Source organism: Dermacentor andersoni, chromosome 1 (genome assembly GCF_023375885.2).
Source record: "Dermacentor andersoni chromosome 1, qqDerAnde1_hic_scaffold, whole genome shotgun sequence".
NCBI classification, from domain to species: domain Eukaryota; kingdom Metazoa; phylum Arthropoda; class Arachnida; order Ixodida; family Ixodidae; genus Dermacentor; species Dermacentor andersoni.
In genome coordinates, this window is record NC_092814.1 from 8041077 (window position 1) to 8056548 (window position 15472).

The 15472-nt window shown below is 45.1% G+C and overlaps 1 protein-coding gene across 8 annotated transcripts in view; it reads right to left on the reverse strand.

Moving 5' to 3' along the window:
- Unc-115a (actin binding LIM protein Uncoordinated 115a) overlaps positions 1-15472 on the reverse strand; it is a 558372-nt gene that overhangs the window by 124119 nt on the left and 418781 nt on the right. The gene's annotated exons all lie outside the window — the stretch shown is intronic.

Sequence of the window (15472 nt, forward strand, 5' to 3'; positions counted from 1 at the left end):
GTATTGTGCTACTTTTTCTTGCTGTGGGCTGCTGCATTTATATTTTTAGATACATTTTGAACCATCAATTCTTCTACTGCTACAATTAGTAATTTACTGAAAACAAGGTGATTGTAATCAGCAAATGCAAAATGCACTCAGTAATGAATTTTTCAAACAGTTAGGAAACACCAGCAGTGAAACGTTTTCAGTTGGTTCAGTGTGTGATACACATATGGACACCTTTCAGTGGCTATGAAGGTAAAAGCTACAAAGGCAAAGCACGCACAAGTGAGCGCTTCAAAAAAGAGTCACGCGTTTTCATCTACGTTGGGGGAGAGAAAACAAACACCTTATTAGCAACAGTTAAATAAGATAAAACACAAAACTGAATGTGAAAGCTTACTTATTTTGTGGCTTTTCCCTTCCGCGTCTAGGCAAACGCGATACCGTCAAACCGGGAAGTTGTGCGGATTCAGCGTCTGTTCTGAGCAACCAAAAGCACTGTCAAACGCTGGTGGACTACTTGGCGCGGTAACATATGTGCAGAAGCTCTGCCCCCGTAGCTTTCCCTGCATAGCCGCAGAAAGTTGTCTGCGAGTTTAGTGTCGTACGTTTTGCATTCACTCAATGCAGAGTCCACTGCGTGTCATGCAAAGTTAAACTTCAACTTAAGAAACTTCAATATAATGAAATAATAGAGATAAAATATTAAAATTTTTATAACTTCTTGTGTGTGTATAGACAATTTCAATATAATGAAATTTCAAGGCCAACACATAGGAATAGTGAGGCAATAAATGGAAACTGCTGAGGATCGAGATGGTCAAATGGTTGAACTAGATGCGGCTGCTCCCAAATACATTAGTCAAATCATGCACTACGCGACAGAGAGCAGCCGTCGAAGCGGAGCAGCAAGGCTTTCTCACAATCGCATTTCGTATGAAGTCCCAGTGCCATTAGGATGCTATTGAGCGTGGGAGAAGCTGGAAAGGATGGTAGCTTGATGCACATGTGAGCAAGTGAGCGTGCGTCTCCTCTTTCACCCTGGCTGCATTGGCTGTTCACTGTGGCCGAGTGCGGTTTGGGTTGGAGGTGGGTGCAAAAGCTGGGCGAGCTGGGATGGCCGTGCCTTCGTGTGTGTGCCATCTTGACACGTGTCTAGTGTTGGAGGCTGCATAATCTCGAATTTCAGATCCAATCTTGCGGAGTTATCACTCACACAAAAGCATGCAGTTGATTTTGAACCAACCTCCCACAGAAGCTTGACTAGCAGTGATCTCCTACTTTGTGAACATTGTCTGCGCAAATGCCCTTATTTATAAATTATTGTACAATGCTGTGCAACACTGTAAATTACTATACAACAAAGTACAAATACTTCACAAAGCACAAGAAGGCTCCAGCGACAGTTAAACCTCATGAGACCCGGCGTCTCACACAGGTGTGAACATTTCTAGAAAACAAACTGCTCTGCTACATCTAGCACCAAAAGTACGCCAACGAGATCTAGACTGAACCGGAGCTTCTGTGGCAGAGAACGCCAACCCTCAACAAGGGCTGACGACAACTCCCCTTCCTCGTAACACCACTTCACCAGACTCTCTCTATGCTCTTTCCCGCTAGTGCAGTGCACCAATAAGGGAACCCTTGCCTTCAACGTGCATGGCATTCGGGCGTTTATATTGTGGTTATGCGCTTCGCCGCAGGAAGGACCAAGACCCTTGGATTTGTTCATCTGTTCTCGTGTCGATGTAGTCGATGCGGTGACAGCTGCCTCAATTATGTTTGCACTTTTGTAAGGCTCCTGATGCGCGCAATAAGAGAAGATTTGATGGCCTTGCACCAGATGGCGTCGTTCTGCGAGCGGAGTTTGCAATGTTGTGCTCTGCGTAATGAATGTTTCATACAGTTTTAAACTGTGCCCAAAACAGTGTGTTTATCCAAGACAGTGTCTCTGCTCAGTTCTTGGCACTGCCCCAATTGGGTTACATGAGAAAAGGAGGTGGTAGTACATTGTGGGAACTGCCAAAATGACTCTGACCTGGCCCCCAACCCATACATACGACTGTGCTACAATGACAATCTCAGCGTGGTTTTCACTGCGTGCATCAACCTGCAACCACTGTGCTGCGCGGCAAGTGTGCTGTTATCGTCATCTTTAAACATAGAAATGAATAATATTCCTTTGAATTTGGAATACAAGAAACGGTTAAAGGTGAGTGAGTTAGTTGTGGTCGAGTTGCTGAAGGAAGTACAACTAAGGAGTTCCTTCTAGAGAAGCTTTTTCAATGTCGTTTCACATAGTTCTGTGGAGATTGAAATACCAAGAAAACACCTAGTATATGAGAGATGCGTACTACATGTGTTAACATAATGTTGCTCTATTACTCGGTGACACTATGCATAATTCAAAGAGCACATGCTAGATCAGTGTGGCTTAAGTAGGAAAAGTCCTTGATTTGCTTTTTTTTGAAAGATTGAAATTTGCCAGATGTGCTCGAACTCGAAAAGAAGAAAAAAAATCACGTAGAAACTCCTCTGGGAGTTATCTAAGTATGTGTAAGCATTGTGCCACTTGATCATGTCCACGCAGCCTTGTGTCATTATCAATGTTATGAAACTTGAACCGGCCAGTACAAACGACAGCGCTGCAGTGACACAAACTGGCAGGCACAGACAGTGGTGCAAGGTGCATTGACGATGCTAGCAAAGTACTGCAGGAGGCGGAGCCAGGTGCGCTGATGACGTCCCAATCATTATAAGCCATCATTGCTCTTTAGCGCCTTCTCCATACACGTCGAACCACTATGAACCGCGACCAAATGTACACCAACGGCGGCTGCGTATATGGCATGGCCATGCGGACCACATCTTGAAATTGATCTGCGAAATGGGCAGGGTGTAGCTTATGCCGAGAGCTTCGTGAGCTTCGCTCGCGTCAAGCGGCAGGCAGCACAATGGTAAAGTCGCTCACTGCTTAGGGTTTTATCTTGAAAGCGATCGTCTTATGGGATGGACAATGGACATTTTTCTCGTTGGGTAAGTATAGAAATATTTACGCATTTAGAAATGTGTGAAACTTTGCTGCACAGCTGTCATCACTCTGCAGCTGTCATCACATTGCTAAAAATATTCCATCTGTGCCGTGTTGTATAATTAACAGCATTTCGTTATACTTACTTGGACAGTTTCGACTATTGATTTCTTGTGTTAAGTGAGAGTCCGAGATCTACAAACCCTAAATGAAATCGTGACAAGCCTCAGTGTGCCATCAATAATTTTATAAAACAGTTTTTCTATTGCCAGTTTCAGTTTCATTTCCAGGAAAATACTGTGTCTGACGTCACGAGACAGTATGCGCGAGAAAGACATTGCGACGTTTTGACATTTGCTTCGGCTTACTCGGTCGCCTCATATGCTGCTACTCATTGTGATGGCCGATGTAGTAGCATAGCAGATGACCGAGCCAACTGGAGCGAGTGTCAAAACGTCGCAATGTCCTGCTCTCAAGTGACCACATAATGTGACATGATGTCGTGACACAGTATCCTCCTGGGAAACTAAACTGAAACTGACTATAGGAAAGCTATTATATTAAATTATTTACAAAGCTCTGAGGCTGGTCAGTATTTTTTCTAGGGTTTAGAACTCTAGGAACTTCATCTAATGCTAAAAATGAATTGTCTAAAATATTATGTCAGTACCTCTTCAAAGTGTCCTTTTGTGCTTCCTTTATAGGTTTGCTACATGCTTTGACAAATATCGGCAACCGTCTGCTTCATTTTTTATCAGTACTGAAGAAATGAAAACGTTTAAAAACTAGTACATTTTCGCTTTCTATTTCCTATCTTCTTTTTCCTTTAAGTGGTGAAGGTTAATTAAAAAAGGTTAGTTAAAGGGACCCTGAAACGATTTTGACGATTTTCTACAAACGTACTGAGTCGTTAGAGAAGGTCCTTCTGATCATTAATTGACACATCTAAGTGCTCCGCGTAAAGCGTGTAATTTATTATAAGGTTTTAAAAATGCACATCGCTGCCGATCGGAGCACGCTGCTCGGCGGAATTTTAAGCCGTCCCTACCCATATGACGAAAATCACCCATATGACGTCAGTGGGGCGCGCTATCCGATTGGCTGACCAGGGCGTGTGATCAATAACTTTTCCAACTTTATGGTAAACAAATGATCTTCGTAATAGTTGGAATGTTAGTTCATTTGTTTTTATAAACAGAAAGTAACATAAAGAGAATGCACAAGAACGATTTTTCAATACAATTATGCACTTCCGGCACACAGCAAGTGTCGTCTGCTTGTGTTACAACGTACTCCATTTTGACGAGAACTCCGCGGTCAGAGTCGGTCTCAGTCTTTTCGCGAGCACTATGATTCGACTTTGTTGCTTTGTGGACTGCAAACGTAGCGACTGGCAATATGTCAAGCTGCGACATCGTGTCCCTCTGCAAGGCAGCATACGAGTGAGCTGGCTGCTGCGCATCGGACTGCCGCTATCCGATCAGCGCCAGAGTTTGCGCGTTTGTGGCCGTCACTTTACACCGGAAGATTACTAACGCAATAGCGTTTCGCGAGTCCGGTATTAGGGCAAATGCAAGCGCAAGGGGACAGGGTCTGGCCGCTTGACTGTACCGTAACGGGATGAGCCTTGGGATGAGCAGAATCGCAAATGCGAATGGTCTGCACGGTGCAGCCACCTGGTGGCACAGAGCTCAACCATACACAGTAGCAGTAACGAAGTGTATTCTTCTTTGCTGCTGGTGTGTATTTTTCGCAGGAGTGTAATCATCAACACTTTGTTTTTATAAATGTTTAAAATGTTTTACACTTGGTTAGAGCAATATTAGCGCTTTGTTTGGCTGGTTAAGTGCTGCACCAACAAGTGGCTGGACCGTGCAGACCGATCAGGCTGCACGTACGTCTACGCTAAAGTTCCTTCATCAGCTTGAGTTTATGCCTCCAGTCATTTGCCGAAATAACCAGCTTGCCTGTGGTTACCGGAATACCGGACACGTTCGGCGCTATGACAGAATGCTCGCAACGCACGCTGCTTCGTTAGTTCTCGCTTGGGGTCGACGGCCAAGCGGCTAGCGGAGAGGTTTCGCGCGGGCGGGGGCGGGCTCCAAAACAACCGGAAGTGGACGATGTGACGTCGCATCGTGACGCGAAACCAGTGAAGGCGGAGCTTAGCCCCGATCGCTCGGCGAACGAGTTGAGGAGGAAAAGCATGACTAGGGAGGAGGGTAACTTCTAATCGCTTGTAGCTCCATTAATACGTAACGCTTCACTTAAATTGTGGTATGAATGTTCTACTTAAGCTGTACCCTACGCGTCTACAAAATTTGTCCGAACCGTTTCAGGGGCTCTTTAAGATTATGTTACCGGTTAATTTGTTATTTTTTTAGTTGTTTATCATGAGTGCTGCGTTAAACACGCATGAGTCTTGTCCAATTTTGTGTATTTGAAATCAAACATAAGACCGTCATATGTATTGTACTTGTACCATCAGAGTTTGTTGATAAAACAAGGGGACTGATATTTTGTGTAGTGGCTGGACTTAATTTACCTTGGCACACGTTTTATCATGAATGTCAGAAATTGCAAAGAGACTCGGCACAAACACAGAAAAAATGCACAATACACGCAAGAAAATGTGCGAAACATTATCTGCGATGGTCGACTGCCACTCGTTGCAGATGTCGTCACTTGTCCAGCTCAAAGCAGCAGCACATGAGGCGGATAGAGCATAGCCCAACGTCAATGAAAAATGGCGGCTTGGAACGTGAACACATTTTACGGCAGATGTCCATGTGAGTATTTCCATTACATTCTTCACACGAGTAGCAGATCAGCTGAAGATTGTACATGAAATTAAGTCAAACGCGAACAGTTTATTTAGTAGGTGGCTCAACTGGCACTTTTCTCACTGCCGAATAAATATTTATGTCCACAATGGTGGACATCACGACTGAAGAACAGTGACTTCGAGTTTGATTTTGGCGCGCACAGCTGACCGACTGGCTGACTGACTGGGAAACAAGATATAAAAAAAAACTGTATGAATCTGCAGTACAAAATGCAAACTGTGTGCAATAATAATTTTTAATTCTTTATGATCTAACAACTCAAGAATCCCAGTGTCCATGTCGGAGAACATTAATTTCTTTCAAACTATCTGCTGGGCTAGTTGGTACACAGTTCAAGCTTAAGGATGGCATGACAGGAAATACACAAACATGCCACTCGTCCTGTCGTCCTTTATGTCTGTGTACTCTGTGCCAAGCCATTAAGCTTGAACTATAATTTCTCTTTGAACTAGAAGCAAGTGATAACATATTGCTTCATAAATGTTTCATCTATATCCCTGCAATTATTTTAAGAGCTGTCACCATCATCATTATCATCATCAGAATATTTTTGCAGGACGAAGGCCTCTCTGAGCTATCTACGATTACCTCTCTCCTGCGCCAACTGATACCAAGTTGCGCCTGCGAATTTCCCAATTTCATCCCCTCACCTAGTTTTCTGTGGTCCTCGACTGCACTTCTCTTCTCTTGGCACCCATTCTGTAACTCTAATGGTCCACCGGTTTATCCATCCTACGCATTACATGGCCTGCCCAGCTCCATATTTTCCCTATTAATGTCAATTAGAGTATCGGCTATACCAGTTTGCTCTCTGATCCACACCACTCTCTTCCCGTCTCTTACATTACGCCTAATATTTTTCGTTCCATCGCTCTTTGCGCGGTTCTAAACTTGTTCTCGAGCTTCTTTGTCACCCTACAAGTTTCTGCCCCATATGTTAGCACTGGTAAAATGCACTGATTGTACACCTTTCTTTTCAATGATAGTAGTAAGCTCCCAGTCAGGATCTGGCAATGCCTGCCGTATGCACTCCAACCTATTTATATTCTTCTGTAAATTTCCTTCTCTTGATCAGGGTCCCCCGTGAGGATTGACCTAGATAAACATACTCCTAAATGATTAATAACACCGCAGGAAATTTTTTGAGACCCATGAGGTTAAGATGCGTGGCAGCCAGTTTTCTTAGAGAGAAGCTAATGATCGCTTCAAGAACCAAAAAAATACTGAAAAATGAGGAAGCCACATGCTTGCTGCAAGGAGCAAAATCAAACACTACCTGTACAACAGGCAGATGTCCGTATTCAGACTTGCAAATCCACGACCTTATCCACATGACATGGGATCACTTGGGCCATATTCATGCCACCAAATCTTCACAATATTTTTATGCCTGGTCCAACTTGGAAAGTTGGAAACCAGGAGCATGGCATATATTTCGTTCATTTCAGAGTACTTCTAAAGAAAATGGAAAATTTTACCTTGCATTCATGGTTCTTTACATAGCTGAAAACCTTGATGAACAGCGCAAGAATCACAGACAAAGAAGACAAGTACACAGGACGGTCACAAATTTACAACTGTATTCCAGAAGCCATTGCAGATGCTTATAAATCCTCAACATCAACCCATGCTACACAAGTTTCCAAAGAGTATCGTTTCTGCCGGTAACAAGAAAAGCATATTACTACATGTTTATGTGATAGATAAATATTGCATAAGAGAGAGTAGAGTTCATTGAAGACAGGATGTGTATACTTTTGTAAAGAGATTAACGCTTTTACAAGACTTAACGAGTCTGTGAATACTATTGCTCCGTCGAGTTAATTTATTTATATGTTTTACTGCAGACAGTACTGCATAGGCTTCTGCAGTGAAGATACTTATTAGCGGGTTCAATATGTCAGATTTAGAAAAAGAGGGACCTACAGCGGCAAAAGACACACCAGCATGTGATTTTGATGAGTGTGTAAAATTCAGAGCAGGAGTACTTCGATTGTACAGTAGTTCATGGAAATGCATAGTGATTTCGAGGTCAGGAGCGTGCTTTGTAACCTCTACAAACGATATGTCACAATCTATCACCTGCCACTCCCAGGGCGGTAATAGCTTAGCAGGAGGCATTAGGTGATGTTCGAGTACTGGGACATCCATTTCTTCGCTAAGTTCTCTTGCACGGAGTGACAAAGGAAGTCTCATAGAGGGTCTATTGCGAAAAAGTGTTTGACGCGTCAAGTGGTTAACGGTTGTGAAACACGAATGTTCTTTATTAGAGCGCTCTTTTGAGAAAATAAGTGAAGCTGATGTATGTTCTCTGAAGATGGAGTGGCCACTCATCTGACTCTACATATAGACTTTCGACAGGGCTTGTTCTAAATGCGCCAGCGGCCAGGCGGATACCCAGATGATTAAGGGGGTCTAACATCTTTAGCGCGCTCGGTGCGGCAGAGTGATATACTACGGCACCATAATCTAGTCGTGATCAAACTCGGCTCCTGTAAAGATTCAGTAAACACTTCCTGTCACTACCCCATGTTGTGTGGGATAGGATTCTAAGTAAATTCATAGTTTTTAGACATATTGTTTTAAGATATTTTATATGTGAGATGAAAGTAAGCCTCGAGTCAAGTATCACACCTAGAAATTTGTGTTCATTGTTCAGAGGTATTTGTTGTCTGCCCAGTTCTACGCAAGGATCTGGGACCAGGCCTCTCTTTCTTGTGAAGAGAACACAAGAACTTATGTGGGGGGTTGATTTTAAACCCATTTTGGTCTGCACACTTGGACACCTTGTTTAGGCCCTGCTGTACCTGTCTTTCACACACTCTAAGGTTGCAGGATTTGAAACCTATTTGTATATCGTCTACGTAGACGGAATAAAAAATGGCTGGAGGCAGTGAAGCACGAAGTGTTGTCATCTTAACAATAAAGAGTGTGCAGCTGAGAACTCCTCCCTGGGGTACACCAGTTTCCTGTATAAAAGGACGTGACAGTACATTGCCGGAAGGCACGATTTGACAAATAGCTTTCTATTAGGTTTAGCATATTGCCATGAATGCCCATTTCTGATAAGTCTCTCAAGATGCCGTAGCGCCACGTTGTGTCGTACGCTTTCTCCATGTCAAGAAATATGGATAAGAAAAACTGCTTGTGTACAAATGCATCACGGATATGTCCTTCAATACGAACAAGATGATCGGTTGTGGACCGCCCTTCTCTGAAGCCACACTGGTAGGGATCAAGCATTTTGCTCAGTTCAAGGAAATGGATGAGTCGCCGATTATTCATTTTTTCAAATACCTTACAAAGGCAACTTGTGAGAGCTTCTGGGCGGTAGCTTGCCACGGTAGAAGGGTTTTTGCCCTGTTTCAAACAGGGCCGCAATGGCTTCTTTCCACGCGGTTGGAAAGTATCCCAGAGCCCAAATAGTGTTGAAAAGTGCTAGTAGTGTAACTTGTGTGTCAATGTGTAAGTTTTTGATCATCTCATACATGACTGTCAGATCCCGGTGCAGAGCTCTTGCATGCACTCAAGGCCGCTCTAAACTAGGCAATACTAAAAGGACGGTTGTACGGTTCATTCTGTCGACACTTTCTTGTGAGTGGCTTACATTCTTCTATTTCTTTATATTTGAGAAAGGATTGAGAATAATGGTTTAAGCTTGAAACACTCTCAAAGTGCTCCCCAAGTGAGTCTGCCTGATGTTGCAGGGTATCCCCTTGTGTGTTCACCAAAGGCAGTGAATATGTTTGTCGCCCTCTTATCCTATTAACCCTGTTCCAGACTTTGGCCTCATCTGTGTATGAATTGATACTCGATAAAAACTTCTGCCAACTCTCTCTTCTGGCCTGTCGGCGGGTTCTCCTGCCTTGGGACTTTGCTTTCTTCAAGTTAATAAGATTCTCTGCAGTGGGAGAAGCGCGTAGCAATCCCCCCCCCCCCCCCGCTTTGTTCTGCTTCTTACGAGTGATTCTACATTCCTCGTTCCACCACGGAACACGCCGTTTGCATGCCAAGCCATTTACTTCCGATATGCATTTAGATGCTGCATCTATTATGAAGGCTGTAAAATACTCTACAGCAGCATCAATTCCTAACGAGGACATGTCATCCCACGAGATACTAGTAAGAGTTCAGAATTTCTCCCAATCAGCTGTATCAATCTTCTACCTAGGAGCCTGTGGTGGATATTCGTTTTCTTCAGGTGATCTTAGCAGTATGGGGAAGTGGTCGTTCCCGTAAGGATTGTTGGTAACTTCCCATTCAAGTTCAGGCAGTATAGACGGGGAAACTATGCTAAGATCAATTGAAGAAAAGGTTCTGCTTACAAGACAGTAATATGTGGGTTCCTTCTTATTCAACAGGCACGCACCAGAAGAAAAAAGGAACTGTTCAACGAGACAACCTCGCGCATCTATACGAGAGTTGCCCCACAGGCAGCTGTGCGCATTGAAATCGCCAAGAACATAAGGTTCTGGCAATTCATCTATAAGGGACTGAAATTCATGTTTCTTTAATTGGTAATGCGGGGATATGTAAAGCGAGCAAATGGTGATGAGTTTGTTTACGAGGACAACTCGAACCGCCACTGCTTCAAGGGGCGTTTGTAGCTGTAAAAATTGACACGCTATGCTTTTATGAGTGACAATGGCAGCACCACCTGATGATGCAACGACATCATCGCGATCTTTGCGAAACGTAACATACTTTCAGAGAAAGATTGTGTGTTTAGATTTTAAGTGTGTTTGCTGCAAACACAGCACTTTTGGATTGTGTTTGTGGATGAGTTCTTGCACATCATCAAGGTTTCTAAGAAGACCTCTGACGTTCCATTGAATAATTTGTGTATCCATATTTAATGTAAATTGGTACTGTGTATATAGAAACAGAAGTGATGCCTTAGATTACAGAGCTCTTTCCAGGCCTTGTCACGGGGATTTTGCCCTTTTTGGAGCGTTCGAGGGAACCTCGCCGCCCCTTAGACGCTTGGTGCGCCGTGAGGATAGGTGTAGTGCCCATTGCCTCTTGTGAGGTGCCGGACACACGCCCTTGCGAGCGAGAATTTTCCTGAGAGAGCCTCGCCTCGGAGGGGAAGGCCCCTGCGCCCACCAGCCTGGATGTCGATGGGGATGCCTGTGGGATTGGGCTACGCCGGCTGTTGCCAGCGCTGAAAGGGGCCTGGGAGGTTGAGGCAGCCTTGGCTGCGCCCACCTTCGGGGTCGACGGTCCCTTCTTGTGGGTTGACGGAGCAGCGCTAGCTGCAACCGCCGCGGGGGCAGATGGCCTAACTGCCGACTCACTGCTTGTGGGTCGGCCAGCCGCCGGAAGCCGTTGTGTCGCTGCCCCCTGACGTGTCACATCGGCAAAGGTTTTCTTGGGCAGGTATGAAACCCGCCTGCGTGCCTCCTTAAATGATATATTCTCTTTTACTTTGATCGTTACAATTTCTTTTTCTTTTTTCCAGGATGGGCACGACCGCGAGTACGCGGCGTGCTCCCCATCACAGTTTACACAGTGGAGAGCGTTCTCACAAGCTTCAGAGGTGTGTTCAAGGGCACTGCATTCTGCACAAGTTTGGTGGCCTCGGCAGCTCTGCGAACCGTGGCCAAAACGCTGGCATTTGAAACATCGGAGCGGATTTGGCACGTACGGCCTAACAAGGAGCTTGATGTACCCAGCCTCGATTGACTTGAGCAGGACACTAGAACCAAAGGTGATTATTAGGTGCTTGGTCTGAATTTCTTTACCATCTCACCTCATCTTAATTCTTCTGACATTGATCACATTTTGCTCACTGAAGCCCTCCAGGAGTTCCGGTTCAGTCAGCTCAAGCAAATCATCATCTGACAACACCACGGGTGGTGTTCATTGTACGGTGCGGGGTTACTGTTATGTGGGTCTCCCCAAATGACACTAGTTTAGGTAGTTTCTCATATTGCTTCTGGTCGTGGAGCTCTAAGAGGAGGTCACTGCTTGCCATCCTCGACGCCTTGTAACCTGGACCAATAACATCAGTCAAGGACTTTGAAACAAGGAACGGTGAAATGGCTCGCACTGGTTTGTCTGACTTTTCAGAGTGAATAACGTGAAAGCAGGGGAAGTTCTGGATTTGGCGTCCGAAAAACTGGAATAAATCTTTGGTGTGCCCTCGTTTCTGAGGGCAATGAGGAAGTGGGGGGAAAGAAGTTTCCATGAAAATACAAAAAAAAAAAAAAAATTCGGCAACAGTGCTGACTGCCCACCACGGTAGCCCAATGAGGGGATGCGGCAGAGCTTGCGTACAAGTCTGCACGACGCCAGTCGTACGCCATCACTATAACCAATTATAGTGTAACCAAGGCAGGATAGCCACACAAGGTTAACCCTTGCCACCAAGGAGAAAGGAAGTAAAAGGAAGAGAGAAGAAGACAGGAAAGGTCAAAAGTGAAGGAGAAAGACAAAGATTTGAATAGAGAGAGATGGGAAAAGGCGACTGCCGTTTTCCTCCAGGTGGGTCAGTGTGGAGGGGCCGTCTATGTGAAGCAGAGGCCAAAGAGGTGTGTTGCCTCCGCCGGGGCACCATAAAGGTCCAAACACTCAGCATCGGCTCAACCCCCAGGATCCCCCTTTCCCCAGACACGGCGAAGCCACGCACTGCTACACGCGGGAGGGGCAAATCCTCGTGTGCTCGGTGTCGCAACATACCAAATGCCTGCTGACGCAGACGCCCCTGCGGGGAAATAAACCAAGACTGCTTCATGGTCGTCGAGAGGATCAGAGAGTTATCAGGTACCAGATATTGTGCATGGCTTATGAAATTAATTGTTTTGTAAGTATTGTAAATCAGCAGGTTACAAACTAGGCAAGAACATGAATCATTGACACTCCACAACTACCATGTCACAGGAGAGAACTACAGTCAAACCCACTTTTAAGAATATTCAAGTGCTACGAAAATTCCATCGTTATAACCAATATTTGTTATAACCGGGTTGCATGAAAAAAAAAAAATCAAAATAGGGGGATGGCAGAGCCGATGTGAGAAAACTATAATAGCAAAGAGGTCAGTGTCCCTCCCCAGCACCTTCCCTCCATCCAGCTGCTGATTGTGTTCACTTGTTTAACTGCTTCCTGGGAGCTCCAATCGGGTGTTTGTCGACAGCTGCGGTAACAAGCTGCAGCTGTCGGCATTAAAGAATAGCACCGCTATAACAACTGCAAAGAGGGGTCATGGGTGGCACGCTATATGTGAGCACCGCCGAGGCATCACTTTGGTGGCGCCAAAAGGGGCCTTTTAAAAAATGCCAGAAGTTTGCCGCGGCAGCCTGTCAGCTTGAGAAATCCAGAAGAAATACTTGGGCGAGATAGCCACAAGCATCTTGCCGCGTACTTCTCACTGGCTTGCACGAGAAAACTCTTTGTCCGTCAGCCTTGAATGTTTTACGCAAAGCTTGCCGACATCCTCCAAGGCATCCAGGTGCACCACGTAGTGTAGCGGAAGGTCCCTCGTGAAAACGAAGCCCCAGAGGGACTGAATTATCTGCCAGGCTTCCTGCGAGGACAACGTTGAGGCAGCCTGCCCTATCTCGTCATCACTGCCGTCGTCGCCGTCGCTATCTGATGCAAGCACGTTCGCGATGATCACCTCATCGGTTAGAAGCACTTGGCTTTCAAATCTATAGTCGTACTCTTTCTTTTCACTGGTAACGTTGTGCATTGCTGATGATTAGAGGTGGATCAGCCATCTTCCGTTTCGGCGGCGAGTCAAACCAACTGTGGGTCAAACGAGACTGAGAAACCACGTGGCCAGGAACGATTTCGACGCAACCAACAAAGACGAAAGCGAGTGATTAAGCTGTTTGCAGAACTGCGCTGAATGAGGAGCCAGTGATCAACATGGGAGCAGCGCAGTTAACGCGGTCCATTCGTGTTTCGGAGGGTGGGGCGGCCTAGAGTTATGGGTGCAGCCCATTCGTGTTCGAAGGGGTGGAAGGGCAACGGTAGAGAGGCGCGCGGAGATGGCTGGAAAACTAGCGCGCGGCAACTGTTGGAACAGTGGCTCTTGCAGCGGCTAGAATTTCTCATTTTCTTTTTTTTTTTTTTTTCAAGGATTTCGCATTTCACTAACTTGCGGCTCGGACACCCAGCAGCCAGATTTTATCGTTATAACCGGTAATGCGGCATCAGGGCATTGTAGTAAGCGGGTTATTTCACCATGGAACACATACAAAAATTGACGGTGCAGCAGCTTCTCATTCTTATAACCAATATATTGTTAAAACTGGTATCATTTAAGTGGGTTCGACTGTATCAAGGAATTTCCAGTTTGCAGGCTGCGAGTGTCTGTGGGCCTGGTCAAGCGCCGTGTTTGTACGGTGTGAAACAGCAGCGAAGAAATGACCGTGGGATTGAGCTGCCTTTGCATAGGACATAATGAGGCAAAGTTAGCCACTAACTCCCACGGCTAAATGCTTGCATCTGCTGTGTTCGCATACTTGGCTGCACCGAGCCCCATGAATGAGAAGTGGAGAACTGACAAAAGTACACCGTTTACAATGCATTTATACTAATCTCAAGCAACACGGCACACTTTGCCTGCAGCCAGAGTGTATATGCCTGACATAAAAATAGCCGGCAGCACATACGCGTTCAACAATGAAAACACAGTTTGGCAGTGCCTTCTGGCGAGATTCCAAGTTTTTCTTCCTTAAATGAAATTTACTTCAATTAACATTTCTAGGTCACAAGCTACGTGGCTGGAGTGTATAATGAGTCATCTCCCATATCTTTATCTGAAGGACCTTGATGGTTAATTCAGGCCTGAATCTCGTAAAAAAGTAATGTTTTGCCAACTTTGACAGGAATTTACTTGAAAAACATTCTTTTAACGTAATACCGTATTTACTCACATAATGATCGCATAATATAATCATCGCACCCCTGAATTTCGTCGTCGAAATTCAATTTTTTTTCTTTCCCGTGTAATGATCGCACCCCGAACTAGTCGCAGCGATATGTCGTGTGCCAAGTCTAGCTAATGATGATCTCGCTTACCATCTGTCGAATGCTACGCGAATGACTCTTGAAGACATACCAAGCGGTCTGCACGCACCCAACATTCTTAAGCAGATGCCTCATTTCATTCCTTTCATCACTTTCCGCACTTCCACGAAAAAAATGCTACAACCGAACTTGCCTCGGCTTTATTATTTGTAGGCTTCATAATGGTTTTGGTCAACACCAACATAAAGGGTGCCTTTCGATTCTTCTCGTCTGCACTCGTGGGCCCGTAACAAATCGGGTCCATTTTTACTGATACATTAGAAGTGTACCCTAATCAGTGTACCGCAACTAAGATATTTGCCCACCCTTAGTGGAAACGTGCCGTATTAGCATAGCAGTGAAGACAAATGCCGCAGTCTCCGCAGCATGCCCGCCATGTGTTTCTATGTCACTGACAGCTAAGTACGCCCATCTCTGTTTCTGTCCCCTCAAAGTGGACATGGCTACGTTATCGTCGCAAACTTGCCGATATTAACGATATTATTCATTACTGATACGAAAGAAACTGTTTCAATGTGCATAATGCACTCACGCGAAGAAAAATCGCGTTCGGCGCGTTCGGCTTGCTCCG